Below are 17,941 nucleotides of genomic sequence, written 5' to 3' on the forward strand. Positions count from 1 at the left end.
TCCACCGAAAAACATTTCAGGGGATCACTTGCAACAGTTTGCCAACATTTTTGAGTGAATTGCAGAACGTCCGATTTTTAGCAGTAATTGTGACCGCGCGGTTTAGGGATTTTTTTAAAAAAGTTGTTCAGACGTCGAGGGCTAATTCTGTTTTCGATGATAAAAACCCATCTGTTTCCACCGAAAAACATTTCAGGGGATCACTTGCAACAGTTTGCCAACATTTTTGAGTGAATTGCAGAACGTCAGATTTTGAGCAGAAATTGTGACCGCGCGGCTTAGGGATTTTTTAAAAAAAAGTTGTTCAGACGTCGAGGGCTAATTCTGTTTCCGATGATAAAAACCCATCTGTTTCCACCGAAAAACCTTTCAGGGGATCACTTGCAACAGTTTGCCAACATTTTGGAGTGAATTGCAGAACGTCAGATTTTGAGCAGAAATTGTGACCGCGCGGCTTAGGGATTTTTTCAAAAAAAGTTGTTCAGACGTCGAGGGCTAATTCTGTTTCCGATGATAAAAACCCATCTGTTTCTACCGAAAAACATTTCAGGGGATCACTTGCAACAGTTTGCCAACATTTTTGAGTGAATTGCAGAACGTCAGATTTTTAGCAGAAATTGTGACCGCGCGGCTTAGGGATTTTTTCAAAAAAAGTTGTTCAGACGTCGAAGGCTAATTCTGTTTCCGATGATAAAAACCCATCTGTTTCCACCGAAAAACATTTCAGGGGATCACTTGCAACAGTTTGCCAACATTTTTGAGTGAATTGCAGAACGTCAGATTTTTAGCAGAAATTGTGACCGCGCGGCTTAGGGATTTTTTCAAAAATTTGTTCAGACGTCGAGGGCTATTTCTGTTTCCGATGATAAAAACCCATCTGTTTCCACCGAAAAACATTTCAGGGGATCACTTGCAACTGTTTGCCAACATTTTTGAGTGAATTGCAGAACGTCCGATTTTTAGCAGTAATTGTGACCGCGCGGTTTAGGCATTTTTTCAAAAAAAGTTGTTCAGACGTCGAGGGCTATTTCTGTTTCCGATGATAAAAACCCATCTGTTTCCACCGAAAAACATTTCAGGGGATCACTTGCAACAGTTTGCCAACATTTTTGAGTGAATTGCAGAACGTCCGATTTTTAGCAGTAATTGTGACCGCGCGGTTTAGGGATTTTTTTAAAAAAGTTGTTCAGACGTCGAGGGCTAATTCTGTTTTCGATGATAAAAACCCATCTGTTTCCACCGAAAAACATTTCAGGGGATCACTTGCAACAGTTTGCCAACATTTTTGAGTGAATTGCAGAACGTCAGATTTTGAGCAGAAATTGTGACCGCGCGGCTTAGGGATTTTTTCAAAAAAAGTTGTTCAGACGTCGAGGGCTAATTCTGTTTCCGATGATAAAAACCCATCTGTTTCCACCGAAAAACCTTTCAGGGGATCACTTGCAACAGTTTGCCAACATTTTGGAGTGAATTGCAGAACGTCAGATTTTGAGCAGAAATTGTGACCGCGCGGCTTAGGGATTTTTTCAAAAAAAGTTGTTCAGACGTCGAGGGCTAATTCTGTTTCCGATGATAAAAACCCATCTGTTTCTACCGAAAAACATTTCAGGGGATCACTTGCAACAGTTTGCCAACATTTTTGAGTGAATTGCAGAACGTCAGATTTTTAGCAGAAATTGTGACCGCGCGGCTTAGGGATTTTTTCAAAAAAAGTTGTTCAGACGTCGAAGGCTAATTCTGTTTCCGATGATAAAAACCCATCTGTTTCCACCGAAAAACATTTCAGGGGATCACTTGCAACAGTTTGCCAACATTTTTGAGTGAATTGCAGAACGTCAGATTTTTAGCAGAAATTGTGACCGCGCGGCTTAGGGATTTTTTCAAAAATTTGTTCAGACGTCGAGGGCTATTTCTGTTTCCGATGATAAAAACCCATCTGTTTCCACCGAAAAACATTTCAGGGGATCACTTGCAACTGTTTGCCAACATTTTTGAGTGAATTGCAGAACGTCCGATTTTTAGCAGTAATTGTGACCGCGCGGTTTAGGCATTTTTTCAAAAAAAGTTGTTCAGACGTCGAGGGCTAATTCTGTTTCCGATGATAAAAACCCATCTGTTTCTACCGAAAAACATTTCAGGGGATCACTTGCAACAGTTTGCCAACATTTTTGAGTGAATTGCAGAACGTCAGATTTTTAGCAGAAATTGTGACCGCGCGGCTTAGGGATTTTTTCAAAAAAAGTTGTTCAGACGTCGAGGGCTAATTCTGTTTCCGATGATAAAAACCCATCTGTTTCCACCGAAAAACATTTCAGGGGATCACTTGCAACAGTTTGCCAACATTTTTGAGTGAATTGCAGAACGTCAGATTTTTAGCAGAAATTGTGACCGCGCGGCTTAGGGATTTTTTCAAAAATTTGTTCAGACGTCGAGGGCTATTTCTGTTTCCGATGATAAAAACCCATCTGTTTCCACCGAAAAACATTTCAGGGGATCACTTGCAACAGTTTGCCAACATTTTTGAGTGAATTGCAGAACGTCAGATTTTTAGCAGAAATTGTGACCGCGCGGCTTGGGGATTTTTTCAAAAAAAGTTGTTCAGACGTCGAGGGCTAATTCTGTTTCCGATGATAAAAACCCATCTGTTTCCACCGAAAAACCTTTCAGGGGATCACTTGCAACAGTTTGCCAACATTTTGGAGTGAATTGCAGAACGTCAGATTTTGAGCAGAAATTGTGACCGCGCGGCTTAGGGATTTTTTCAAAAAAAGTTGTTCAGACGTCGAGGGCTAATTCTGTTTCCGATGATAAAAACCCATCTGTTTCTACCGAAAAACATTTCAGGGGATCACTTGCAACAGTTTGCCAACATTTTTGAGTGAATTGCAGAACGTCAGATTTTTAGCAGAAATTGTGACCGCGCGGCTTAGGGATTTTTTCAAAAAAAGTTGTTCAGACGTCGAGGGCTAATTCTGTTTCCGATGATAAAAACCCATCTGTTTCCACCGAAAAACATTTCAGGGGATCACTCGCAACAGTTTGCCAACATTATTGAGTGAATTGCAGAACGTCCGATTTTTAGCAGAAATTGTGACCGCGCGGCTTAGGGATTTTTTCAAAAAAGTTGTTCAGACGTCGAGGGCTAATTCTGTTTTCGATGATAAAAACCCATCTTTTTCCACCGAAAAACATTTCAGGGGATCACTTGCAACAGTTTCCTAACATTTTTGAGTGAATTGCAGAACGTCAGATTTTTAGCAGAAATCGTGACCGCGCGGCTTAGGGATTTTTTCAAAAAAAGTTGTTCAGACGTCAAGGACTAATTCTGTTTCCGATGATAAAAACCCATCTGTTTCCACCGAAAAACCTTTCAGGGGATCACTTGCAACAGTTTGCCAACATTTTGGAGTGAATTGCAGAACGTCAGATTTTTAGCAGAAATTGTGACCGCGCGGCTTAGGGATTTTTTCAAAAAAAGTTGTTCAGACGTCGAGGGCTAATTCTGTTTCCGATGATAAAAATCCATCTGTTTCCACCGAAAAACATTTCAGGGGATCACTTACAACAGTTTGCCAACATTTTGGAGTGAATTGCAGAACGTCAGATTTTTAGCAGAAATTGTGACCGCGCGGCTTAGGGATTTTTTCAAAAAAAGTTGTTCAGACGTCGAGGGCTAATTCTGTTTCCGATGATAAAAACCCATCTGTTTCCACCGAAAAACATTTCAGGGGATCACTTGCAACAGTTTGCCAACATTTTTGAGTGAATTGCAGAACGTCAGATTTTGAGCAGAAATTGTGACCGCGCGGCTTAGGGATTTTTTCAAAAATTTGTTCAGACGTCGAGGGCTATTTCTGTTTCCGATGATAAAAACCCATCTGTTTCCACCGAAAAACATTTCAGGGGATCACTTGCAACAGTTTGCCAATATTTTTGAGTGAATTGCAGAACGTCAGATTTTTAGCAGAAATTGTGACCGCGCGGCTTAGGGATTTTTTCAAAAAAAGTTGTTCAGACGTCGAGGGCTAATTCTGTTTCCGATGATAAAAACCCATCTGTTTCCACCGAAAAACATTTCAGGGGATCACTTGCAACAGTTTGCCAACATTTTTGAGTGAATTGCAGAACGTCAGATTTTGAGCAGAAATTGTGACCGCGCGGCTTAGGGATTTTTTCAAAAAAAGTTGTTCAGACGTCGAGGGCTAATTCTGTTTCCGATGATAAAAACCCATCTGTTTCCACCGAAAAACCTTTCAGGGGATCACTTGCAACAGTTTGCCAACATTTTGGAGTGAATTGCAGAACGTCAGATTTTGAGCAGAAATTGTGACCGCGCGGCTTAGGGATTTTTTCAAAAAAAGTTGTTCAGACGTCGAGGGCTAATTCTGTTTCCGATGATAAAAACCCATCTGTTTCTACCGAAAAACATTTCAGGGGATCACTTGCAACAGTTTGCCAACATTTTTGAGTGAATTGCAGAACGTCAGATTTTTAGCAGAAATTGTGACCGCGCGGCTTAGGGATTTTTTCAAAAAAAGTTGTTCAGACGTCGAGGGCTAATTCTGTTTCCGATGATAAAAACCCATCTGTTTCCACCGAAAAACATTTCAGGGGATCACTTGCAACAGTTTGCCAACATTTTTGAGTGAATTGCAGAACGTCAGATTTTTAGCAGAAATTGTGACCGCGCGGCTTAGGGATTTTTTCAAAAAAAGTTGTTCAGACGTCGAGGGCTAATTCTGTTTCCGATGATAAAAACCCATCTGTTTCTACCGAAAAACATTTCAGGGGATCACTTGCAACAGTTTGCCAACATTTTTGAGTGAATTGCAGAACGTCAGATTTTTAGCAGAAATTGTGACCGCGCGGCTTAGGGATTTTTTCAAAAAAAGTTGTTCAGACGTCGAGGGCTAATTCTGTTTCCGATGATAAAAACCCATCTGTTTCCACCGAAAAACATTTCAGGGGATCACTTGCAACAGTTTGCCAACATTTTTGAGTGAATTGCAGAACGTCAGATTTTTAGCAGAAATTGTGACCGCGCGGCTTAGGGATTTTTTCAAAAATTTGTTCAGACGTCGAGGGCTATTTCTGTTTCCGATGATAAAAACCCATCTGTTTCCACCGAAAAACATTTCAGGGGATCACTTGCAACAGTTTGCCAACATTTTTGAGTGAATTGCAGAACGTCCGATTTTTAGCAGTAATTGTGACCGCGCGGTTTAGGGATTTTTTTAAAAAAGTTGTTCAGACGTCGAGGGCTAATTCTGTTTTCGATGATAAAAACCCATCTGTTTCCACCGAAAAACATTTCAGGGGATCACTTACAACAGTTTGCCAACATTTTGGAGTGAATTGCAGAACGTCAGATTTTTAGCAGAAATTGTGACCGCGCGGCTTAGGGATTTTTTCAAAAAAAGTTGTTCAGACGTCGAGGGCTAATTCTGTTTCCGATGATAAAAACCCACCTGTTTCCACCGAAAAACATTTCAGGGGATCACTTGCAACAGTTTGCCAACATTTTTGAGTGAATTGCAGAACGTCAGATTTTGAGCAGAAATTGTGACCGCGCGGCTTGGGGATTTTTTCAAAAAAAGTTGTTCAGACGTCGAGGGCTAATTCTGTTTCCGATGATAAAAACCCATCTGTTTCCACCGAAAAACCTTTCAGGGGATCACTTGCAACAGTTTGCCAACATTTTGGAGTGAATTGCAGAACGTCAGATTTTGAGCAGAAATTGTGACCGCGCGGCTTAGGGATTTTTTCAAAAAAAGTTGTTCAGACGTCGAGGGCTAATTCTGTTTCCGATGATAAAAACCCATCTGTTTCTACCGAAAAACATTTCAGGGGATCACTTGCAACAGTTTGCCAACATTTTTGAGTGAATTGCAGAACGTCAGATTTTTAGCAGAAATTGTGACCGCGCGGCTTAGGGATTTTTTCAAAAAAAGTTGTTCAGACGTCGAGGGCTAATTCTGTTTCCGATGATAAAAACCCATCTGTTTCCACCGAAAAACATTTCAGGGGATCACTTGCAACAGTTTGCCAACATTTTTGAGTGAATTGCAGAACGTCAGATTTTTAGCAGAAATTGTGACCGCGCGGCTTAGGGATTTTTTCAAAAAAAGTTGTTCAGACGTCGAGGGCTATTTCTGTTTCCGATGATAAAAACCCATCTGTTTCCACCGAAAAACATTTCAGGGGATCACTTGCAACAGTTTGCCAACATTTTTGAGTGAATTGCAGAACGTCAGATTTTTAGCAGAAATTGTGACCGTGCGGCTTAGGGATTTTTTCAAAAAAAGTTGTTCAGACGTCGAGGGCTAATTCTGTTTCCGATGATAAAAACCCATCTGTTTCCACCCAAAAACATTTCAGGGGATCACTTGCAACAGTTTGCCAACATTTTTGAGTGAATTGCAGAACGTCAGATTTTTAGCAGAAATTGTGACCGCGCGGCTTAGGGATTTTTTCAAAAATTTGTTCAGACGTCGAGGGCTATTTCTGTTTCCGATGATAAAAACCCATCTGTTTCCACCGAAAAACATTTCAGGGGATCACTTGCAACAGTTTGCCAACATTTTTGAGTGAATTGCAGAACGTCCGATTTTTAGCAGTAATTGTGACCGCGCGGTTTAGGGATTTTTTTAAAAAAGTTGTTCAGACGTCGAGGGCTAATTCTGTTTTCGATGATAAAAACCCATCTGTTTCCACCGAAAAACATTTCAGGGGATCACTTACAACAGTTTGCCAACATTTTGGAGTGAATTGCAGAACGTCAGATTTTTAGCAGAAATTGTGACCGCGCGGCTTAGGGATTTTTTCAAAAAAAGTTGTTCAGACGTCGAGGGCTAATTCTGTTTCCGATGATAAAAACCCATCTGTTTCCACCGAAAAACATTTCAGGGGATCACTTGCAACAGTTTGCCAACATTTTTGAGTGAATTGCAGAACGTCAGATTTTGAGCAGAAATTGTGACCGCGCGGCTTGGGGATTTTTTCAAAAAAAGTTGTTCAGACGTCGAGGGCTAATTCTGTTTCCGATGATAAAAACCCATCTGTTTCCACCGAAAAACCTTTCAGGGGATCACTTGCAACAGTTTGCCAACATTTTGGAGTGAATTGCAGAACGTCAGATTTTGAGCAGAAATTGTGACCGCGCGGCTTAGGGATTTTTTCAAAAAAAGTTGTTCAGACGTCGAGGGCTAATTCTGTTTCCGATGATAAAAACCCATCTGTTTCTACCGAAAAACATTTCAGGGGATCACTTGCAACAGTTTGCCAACATTTTTGAGTGAATTGCAGAACGTCAGATTTTTAGCAGAAATTGTGACCGCGCGGCTTAGGGATTTTTTCAAAAAAAAGTTGTTCAGACGTCGAGGGCTAATTCTGTTTCCGATGATAAAAACCCATCTGTTTCCACCGAAAAACATTTCAGGGGATCACTTGCAACAGTTTGCCAACATTTTTGAGTGAATTGCAGAACGTCAGATTTTTAGCAGAAATTGTGACCGCGCGGCTTAGGGATTTTTTCAAAAAAAGTTGTTCAGACGTCGAGGGCTATTTCTGTTTCCGATGATAAAAACCCATCTGTTTCCACCGAAAAACATTTCAGGGGATCACTTGCAACAGTTTGCCAACATTTTTGAGTGAATTGCAGAACGTCAGATTTTTAGCAGAAATTGTGACCGTGCGGCTTAGGGATTTTTTCAAAAAAAGTTGTTCAGACGTCGAGGGCTAATTCTGTTTCCGATGATAAAAACCCATCTGTTTCCACCGAAAAACATTTCAGGGGATCACTTGCAACAGTTTGCCAACATTTTTGAGTGAATTGCAGAACGTCAGATTTTGAGCAGAAATTGTGACCGCGCGGCTTAGGGATTTTTTCAAAAAAAGTTGTTCAGACGTCGAGGGCTAATTCTGTTTCCGATGATAAAAACCCATCTGTTTCCACCGAAAAACCTTTCAGGGGATCACTTGCAACAGTTCGCCAACATTTTGGAGTGAATTGCAGAACGTCAGATTTTGAGCAGAAATTGTGACCGCGCGGCTTAGGGATTTTTTCAAAAAAAGTTGTTCAGACGTCGAGGGCTAATTCTGTTTCCGATGATAAAAACCCATCTGTTTCTACCGAAAAACATTTCAGGGGATCACTTGCAACAGTTTGCCAACATTTTTGAGTGAATTGCAGAACGTCAGATTTTTAGCAGAAATTGTGACCGCGCGGCTTAGGGATTTTTTCAAAAATTTGTTCAGACGTCGAGGGCTATTTCTGTTTCCGATGATAAAAACCCATCTGTTTCCACCGAAAAACATTTCAGGGGATCACTCGCAACAGTTTGCCAACATTCTTGAGTGAATTGCAGAACGTCCGATTTTTAGCAGTAATTGTGACCGCGCGGTTTAGGGATTTTTTTAAAAAAGTTGTTCAGACGTCGAGGGCTAATTCTGTTTTCGATGATAAAAACCCATCTGTTTCCACCGAAAAACATTTCAGGGGATCACTTACAACAGTTTGCCAACATTTTGGAGTGAATTGCAGAACGTCAGATTTTTAGCAGAAATTGTGACCGCGCGGCTTAGGGATTTTTTCAAAAAAAGTTGTTCAGACGTCGAGGGCTAATTCTGTTTCCGATGATAAAAACCCATCTGTTTCCACCGAAAAACATTTCAGAGGATCACTTGCAACAGTTTGCCAACATTTTTGACTGAATTGCAGAATGTCAGATTTTTAGCAGGAATTGTGACCGCGCGGCTTAGGGATTTTTTCAAAAATTTGTTCAGACGTCGAGGGCTATTTCTGTTTCCGATGATAAAAACCCATCTGTTTCCACCGAAAAACATTTCAGGGGATCACTTGCAACAGTTTGCCAACATTTTTGAGTGAATTGCAGAACGTCAGATTTTTAGCAGAAATTGTGACCGCGCGGCTTGGGGATTTTTTCGAAAAAAGTTGTTCAGACGTCGAGGGCTAATTCTGTTTCCGATGATAAAAACCCATCTGTTTCCACCGAAAAACCTTTCAGGGGATCACTTGCAACAGTTTGCCAACATTTTGGAGTGAATTGCAGAACGTCAGATTTTGAGCAGAAATTGTGACCGCGCGGCTTAGGGATTTTTTCAAAAAAAGTTGTTCAGACGTCGAGGGCTAATTCTGTTTCCGATGATAAAAACCCATCTGTTTCTACCAAAAAACATTTCAGGGGATCACTTGCAACAGTTTGCCAACATTTTTGAGTGAATTGCAGAACGTCAGATTTTTAGCAGAAATTGTGACCGCGCGGCATAGGGATTTTTTCAAAAAAAGTTGTTCAGATGTCGAGGGCTAATTCTGTTTCCGATGATAAAAACCCATCTGTTTCCACCGAAAAACATTTCAGGGGATCACTCGCAACAGTTTGCCAACATTTTTGAGTGAATTGCAGAACGTCCGATTTTTAGCAGAAATTGTGACCGCTTAGGGATTTTTTTAAAAAAGTTGTTCAGACGTCGAGGGCTAATTCTGTTTTCGATGATAAAAACCCATCTGTTTCCACCGAAAAACATTTCAGGGGATCACTTGCAACAGTTTCCCAACATTTTTGAATGAATTGCAGATCGTCAGATTTTTAGCAGAAATCGTGACCGCGCGGCTTAGGGATTTTTTCAAAAAAAGTTGTTCAGACGTCGAGGGCTAATTCTGTTTCCGATGATAAAAACCCATCTGTTTCCACCGAAAAACCTTTCAGGGGATCACTTGCAACAGTTTGCCAACATTTTGGAGTGAATTGCAGAACGTCAGATTTTGAGCAGAAATTGTGACCGCGCGGCTTAGGGATTTTTTCAAAAAAAGTTGTTCAGACGTCGAGGGCTAATTCTGTTTCCGATGATAAAAACCCATCTGTTTCTACCGAAAAACATTTCAGGGGATCACTTGCAACAGTTTGCCAACATTTTTGAGTGAATTGCAGAACGTCAGATTTTTAGCAGAAATTGTGACCGCGCGGCTTAGGGATTTTTTCAAAAAAAGTTGTTCAGACGTCGAGGGCTAATTCTGTTTCCGATGATAAAAACCCATCTGTTTCCACCGAAAAACATTTCAGGGGATCACTTGCAACAGTTTGCCAACATTTTTGAGTGAATTGCAGAACGTCAGATTTTTAGCAGAAATTGTGACCGCGCGGCTTAGGGATTTTTTCAAAAAAAGTTGTTCAGACGTCAAGGGCTATTTCTGTTTCCGATGATAAAAACCCATCTGTTTCCACCGAAAAACATTTCAGGGGATCACTTGCAACAGTTTGCCAACATTTTTGAGTGAATTGCAGAACGTCAGATTTTGAGCAGAATTTGTGACCGCGCGGCTTAGGGATTTTTTCAAAAAAAGTTGTTCAGACGTCGAGGGCTAATTCTGTTTCCGAGGATAAAAACCCATCTGTTTCCACCGAAAAACCTTTCAGGGGATCACTTGCAACAGTTTGCCAACATTTTTGAGTGAATTGCAGAACGTCAGATTTTTAGCAGAAATTGTGACCGCGCGGCTTAGGGATTTTTTCAAAAATTTGTTTAGACGTCGAGGGCTAATTCTGTTTCCGATGATAAAAACCCATCTGTTTCTACCGAAAAACATTTCAGGGGATCACTTGCAACAGTTTGCCAACATTTTTGAGTGAATTGCAGAACGTCAGATTTTTAGCAGAAATTGTGACCGCGCGGCTTAGGGATTTTTTCAAAAATTTGTTTAGACGTCGAGGGCTAATTCTGTTTCCGATGATAAAAACCCATCTGTTTCTACCGAAAAACATTTCAGGGGATCACTCCCAACAGTTTGCCAACATTTTTGAGTGAATTGCAGAACGTCCGATTTTTAGCAGAAATTGTGACCGCTTAGGGATTTTTTAAAAAAAGTTTTTCAGACGTAGTGGGCTAATTCTGTTTTCGATGATAAAAACCCATCTGTTTCCACCGAAAAACATTTCAGGGGATCACTTGCAACAGTTTCCCAACATTTTTGAATGAATTGCAGATCGTCAGATTTTTAGCAGAAATCGTGACCGCGCGGCTTAGGGATTTTTTCAAAAAAAGTTGTTTAGACGTCAAGGACTAATTCTTTTTCCGATGATAAAAACCCATCTGTTTCCACTGAAAAACCTTTCAGGGGATCACTTGCAACAGTTTGCCAACATTTTTGAGTGAATTGCAGAACGTCAGATTTTTAGCAGAAATTGTGACCGCGCGGCTTAGGGACTTTTTCAAAAAAAATTGTTCAGACGTAAAGGGCTAATTCTGTTCCCGATGATAAAAACCCATCTGTTTCCACCGAAAAACCTTTCAGGGGATCACTTGCAACAGTTTCCTAACATTTTTGAATGAATTGCAGAACGTCAGATTTTTAGCAGAAATTGTGACCGCGCGGCTTAGGGATTTTTTCAAAAAAAGTTGTTCAGACGTCAAGGACTAATTCTGTTTCCGATGATAAAAACCCATCTGTTTCCACCGAAAAACCTTTCAGGGGATCACTTGCAACAGTTTGCCAACATTTTGGAGTGAATTGCAGAACGTCAGATTTTTAGCAGAAATTGTGACCGCGCGGCTTAGGGATTTTTTCAAAAAAAGTTGTTCAGACGTCGAGGGCTAATTCTGTTTCCGATGATAAAAACCCATCTGTTTCCACCGAAAAACATTTCAGGGGATCACTTGCAACAGTTTGCCAACATTTTTGAGTGAATTGCAGAACGTCAGATTTTGAGCAGAAATTGTGACCGCGCGGCTTAGGGATTTTTTCAAAAATTTGTTCAGACGTCGAGGGCTATTTCTGTTTCCGATGATAAAAACCCATCAGTTTCCACCGGAAAACATTTCAGGGGATCACTTGCAATAGTTTGCCAACATTTTGGAGTGAATTGCAGGAACGTCAGATTTTGAGCATAAATTGTGACCGCGCGGCTTAGGGATTTTTTCAAAAAAAGTTGTTCAGACGTCGAGGGCTAATTCTGTTCCCGATGATAAAAACCCATCTGTTTCCACCGAAAAACATTTCAGAGGATCACTTGCAACAGTTTGCCAACATTTTTGACTGAATTGCAGAACGTCAGATTTTCAGCAGAAATTGTGACCGGGCGGCTTAGGGATTTTTTCAAAAAACGTTGTTCAGACGTCGAGGGCTATTTCTGTTTCCGATGATAAAAACCCATCTGTTTCCACCGAAAAACATTTCAGGGGATCACTTGCAACAGTTTGCCAACATTTTTGAGTGAATTGCAGAACGTCAGATTTTGAGCAGAATTTGTGACCGCGCGGCTTAGGGATTTTTTCAAAAAAAGTTGTTCAGACGTCCAGGGCTAATTCTGTTTCCGATGATAAAAACCCATCTGTTTCCACCGAAAAACATTTCAGGGGATCACTTGCAACAGTTTGCCAACATTTTGGAGTGAATTGCAGAACGTCAGATTTTTAGCAGAAATTGTGACCGCGCGGCTTAGGGATTTTTTCAAAAAAAGTTGTTCACACGTCGAGGGCTAATTCTGTTTCCGATGATAAAAACCCATCTGTTTCCACCGAAAAACATTTCAGGGGATCACTTGCAACAGTTTGCCAACATTTTTGAGTGAATTGCAAAACGTCAGATTTTTAGCAGAAATTGTGACCGGGCGGCTTAGGGATTTTTTCAAAAAAAGTTGTTCAGACGTCGAGGGCTATTTCTGTTTCCGATGATAAAAACCCATCTGTTTCCACCGAAAAACATTTCAGTTGATCACTCGCAACAGTTTGCCAACATTTTTGAGTGAATTGCAGAACGTCCGATTTTTAGCAGAAATTGTGACCGCGCGGCTTAGGGATTTTTTTAAAAAAGTTGTTCAGACGTCGAGGGCTAATTCTGTTTTCGATGATAAAAACCCATCTTTTTCCACCGAAAAACATTTCAGGGGATCACTTGCAACAGTTTCCCAACATTTTTGAATGAATTGCAGAACGTCAGATTTTTAGCAGAAATCGTGACCGCGCGGCTTAGGGATTTTTTCAAAAAAAAAATTTCAGACTTCGAGGGCTAATTCTGTTTCCGATGATAAAAACCCATCTGTTTCCACCGAAAAACATTTCAGGGGATCACTTGCAACAATTTCCCAACATTTTTGAATGAATTGCAGAACGTCAGATTTTCAGCAGTAATCGTGACCGCGCGGCTTAGGGATTTTTTCAAAAAAAGTTGTTCCGACCTCGAGGGCTAATTCTGTTTCCGATGATAAAAACCCATCTGTTTCCACCGAAAAACATTTCAGGGGATCACATGCAACAGTTTCCCAACATTTTTGAATGAATTGCAGAACGTCAGATTTTCAGCAGTAATCGTGACCGCGCGGCTTAGGGATTTTTTCAAAAAAAGTTGTTCCGACCTCGAGGGCTAATTCTGTTTCCGATGATAAAAACCCATCTGTTTCCACCGAAAAACATTTCAGGGGATCACTTGCAACAGTTTCCCAACATTTTTGAATGAATTGCAGAACGTCAGATTTTTAGTAGAAATCGTGACCGCGCGGCTTAGGGATTTTTTCAAAAAAAGTTGTTCAGACGTCAAGGACTAATTCTGTTTCCGATGATAAAAACCCATCTGTTTCCACCGAAAAACATTTCAGGGGATCACTCGCAACAGTTTGCCAACATTTTTGAGTGAATTGCAGAACGTCCGATTTTTAGCAGAAATTATGACCGCTTAGGGATTTTAAAAAAAAAGTTGTTCAGACGTCGAGGGCTAATTCTGTTTCCGATGATAAAAACCCATCTGTTTCCACCGAAAAACATTTCAGGGGATCACTTGCAACAGTTTGCCAACATTTTTGAGTGAATTGCAGAACGTCAGATTTTGAGCAGAAATTGTGACCGCGCGGCTTAGGGATTTTTTCAAAAAAAGTTGTTCAGACGTCGAGGGCTAATTCGGTTCCCGATGATAAAAACCCATCTGTTTCCACCGAAAAACCTTTCAGAGGATCACTTGCAACAGTTTGCCAACATTTTTGAGTGAATTGCAGAACGTCAGATTTTTAGCAGAAATTGTGACCGGGCGGCTTAGGGATTTTTTCAAAAAAAGTTGTTCAGACGTCGAGGGCTAATTCTGTTTCCGATGATAAAAACCCATCTGTTTCCACCGAAAAACATTTCAGGGGATCACTTGCAACAGTTTGCCAACATTTTTGAGTGAATTGCAGAACGTCAGATTTTGAGCAGAAATTGTGACCGCGCGGCTTAGGGATTTTTTCAAAAAAAGTTGTTCAGACGTCGACGGCTAATTCTGTTTCCGATGATAAAAACCCATCTGTTTCCACCGAAAAACATTTCAGGGGATCACTTGCAACACTTTGCCAACATTTTTGAGGGAATTGCAGAACGTCAGATTTTTAGCAGAAATTGTGACCGCGCGGCTTAGGGATTTTTTCAAAAAAAGTTGTTCAGACGTCGAGGGCTAATTCTGTTTCCGATGATAAAAACCCATCTGTTTCCACCGAAAAACCTTTCAGGGGATCACTTGCAACAGTTTGCCAACATTTTGGAGTGAATTGCAGAACGTCAGATTTTGAGCAGAAATTGTGACCGCGCGGCTTAGGGATTTTTTCAAAAAAAGTTGTTTAGACGTCGAGGGCTAATTCTGTTTCCGATGATAAAAACCCATCTGTTTCTACCGAAAAACATTTCAGGGGATCACTTGCAACAGTTTGCCAACATTTTGGAGTGAATTGCAGAACGTCAGATTTTTAGCAGAAATTGTGACCGCGCGGCTTAGGGATTTTTTCAAAAAAAGTTGTTCAGACGTCGAGGGCTAATTCTGTTTCCGATGATAAAACCCATCTGTTTCCACCGAAAAACATTTCAGGGGATCACTCGCAACAGTTTGCCAACATTTTTGAGTGAATTGCAGAACGTCCGATTTTTAGCAGAAATTGTGACCGCTTAGGGATTTTTAAAAAAAAGTTCTTCAGACGTCGAGGGCTAATTCTGTTTTCGATGATAAAAACCCATCTGTTTCCACCGAAAAACATTTCAGGGGATCACTTGCAACAGTTTGCCAACATTTTTGAGTGAATTGCAGAACGTCCGATTTTTAGCAGAAATTGTGACCGCTTATGGATTTTTTTAAAAAAAGTTGTTCAGACGTCGAGGGCTAATTCTGTTTCCAATGCTAAAAACCCATCTGTTTCCACTGAAAAACATTTCAGGGGATCACTTGCAACATTTTGCCAACATTTTGGAGTGAATTGCAGAACGTCAGATTTTTAGCAGAAATTGTGACCGCGCGGCTTAGGGATTTTTTCAAAAAAAGTTGTTCAGACGTCTAGGGCTAATTCTGTTTCCGATGATAAAAACCCATCTGTTTCCACCGAAAAACATTTCAGGGGATCACTTGCAACAGTTTGCCAACATTTAGGAGTGAATTGCAGAACGTCAGATTTTTAGCAGAAATTGTGACCGCGCGGCTTAGGGATTTTTTCAAAAAAAATTGTTCAGACGTAAAGGGCTAATTCTGTTCCCGATGATAAAAACCCATCTGTTTCTACCGAAAAACATTTCAGGGGATCACTTGCAACAGTTTGCCAACATTTTTGAGTGAATTGCAGAACGTCAGATTTTTAGCAGAAATTGTGACCGCGCGGCTTAGGGATTTTTTCAAAAAAAATTGTTCAGACGTAAAGAGCTAATTCTGTTCCCGATGATAAAAACCCATCTGTTTCCACCGAAAAACCTTTCAGGGGATCACTTGCAACAGTTTGCCAACATTTTGGAGTGAATTGCAGATCGTCAGATTTTTAGCAGAAATTGTGACCGCGCGGCTTAGGGATTTTTTCAAAAAAAGTTGTTCAGACGTCAAGGGCTAATTCTGTTTCCGATGATAAAAACCCATCTGTTTCCACCGAAAAACATTTCAGGGGATCACTTGCAACAGTTTGCCAACATTTTTGAGTGAATTGCAGAACGTCAGATTTTGAGCAGAATTTGTGACCGCGCGGCTTAGGGATTTTTTCAAAAAAAGTTGTTCAGACGTCCAGGGCTAATTCTGTTTCCGATGATAAAAACCCATCTGTTTCCACCGAAAAACATTTCAGGGGATCACTTGCAACAGTTTGCCAACATTTTGGAGTGAATTGCAGAACGTCAGATTTTTAGCAGAAATTGTGACCGCGCGGCTTAGGGATTTTTTCAAAAAAAGTTGTTCACACGTCGAGGGCTAATTCTGTTTCCGATGATAAAAACCCATCTGTTTCCACCGAAAAACATTTCAGGGGATCACTTGCAACAGTTTGCCAACATTTTTGAGTGAATTGCAAAACGTCAGATTTTTAGCAGAAATTGTGTCCGGGCGGCTTAGGGATTTTTTCAAAAAAAGTTGTTCAGACGTCGAGAGCTATTTCTGTTTCCGATGATAAAAACCCATCTGTTTCCACCGAAAAACATTTCAGTTGATCACTCGCAACAGTTTGCCAACATTTTTGAGTGAATTGCAGAACGTCCGATTTTTAGCAGAAATTGTGACCGCGCGGCTTAGGGATTTTTTTAAAAAAGTTGTTCAGACGTCGAGGGCTAATTCTGTTTTCGATGATAAAAACCCATCTTTTTCCACCGAAAAACATTTCAGGGGATCACTTGCAACAGTTTCCCAACATTTTTGAATGAATTGCAGAACGTCAGATTTTTAGCAGAAATCGTGACCGCGCGGCTTAGGGATTTTTTCAAAAAAAAAATTTCAGACTTCGAGGGCTAATTCTGTTTCCGATGATAAAAACCCATCTGTTTCCACCGAAAAACATTTCAGGGGATCACTTGCAACAGTTTCCCAACATTTTTGAATGAATTGCAGAACGTCAGATTTTCAGCAGTAATCGTGACCGCGCGGCTTAGGGATTTTTTCAAAAAAAGTTGTTCCGACCTCGAGGGCTAATTCTGTTTCCGATGATAAAAACCCATCTGTTTCCACCGAAAAACATTTCAGGGGATCACATGCAACAGTTTCCCAACATTTTTGAATGAATTGCAGAACGTCAGATTTTCAGCAGTAATCGTGACCGCGCGGCTTAGGGATTTTTTCAAAAAAAGTTGTTCCGACCTCGAGGGCTAATTCTGTTTCCGATGATAAAAACCCATCTGTTTCCACCGAAAAACATTTCAGGGGATCACTTGCAACAGTTTCCCAACATTTTTGAATGAATTGCAGAACGTCAGATTTTTAGTAGAAATCGTGACCGCGCGGCTTAGGGATTTTTTCAAAAAAAGTTGTTCAGACGTCAAGGACTAATTCTGTTTCCGATGATAAAAACCCATCTGTTTCCACCGAAAAACATTTCAGGGGATCACTCGCAACAGTTTGCCAACATTTTTGAGTGAATTGCAGAACGTCCGATTTTTAGCAGAAATTATGACCGCTTAGGGATTTTAAAAAAAAAGTTGTTCAGACGTCGAGGGCTAATTCTGTTTCCGATGATAAAAACCCATCTGTTTCCACCGAAAAACATTTCAGGGGATCACTTGCAACAGTTTGCCAACATTTTTGAGTGAATTGCAGAACGTCAGATTTTGAGCAGAAATTGTGACCGCGCGGCTTAGGGATTTTTTCAAAAAAAGTTGTTCAGACGTCGAGGGCTAATTCGGTTCCCGATGATAAAAACCCATCTGTTTCCACCGAAAAACCTTTCAGAGGATCACTTGCAACAGTTTGCCAACATTTTTGAGTGAATTGCAGAACGTCAGATTTTTAGCAGAAATTGTGACCGGGCGGCTTAGGGATTTTTTCAAAAAAAGTTGTTCAGACGTCGAGGGCTAATTCTGTTTCCGATGATAAAAACCCATCTGTTTCCACCGAAAAACATTTCAGGGGATCACTTGCAACAGTTTGCCAACATTTTTGAGTGAATTGCAGAACGTCAGATTTTGAGCAGAAATTGTGACCGCGCGGCTTAGGGATTTTTTCAAAAAAAGTTGT

Source organism: Podarcis liolepis, assembly GCF_965112155.1.
Source record: "Podarcis liolepis genome assembly, contig: HAP1_SCAFFOLD_22, whole genome shotgun sequence".
Classification (NCBI taxonomy): Eukaryota; Metazoa; Chordata; class Lepidosauria; order Squamata; family Lacertidae; genus Podarcis; species Podarcis liolepis.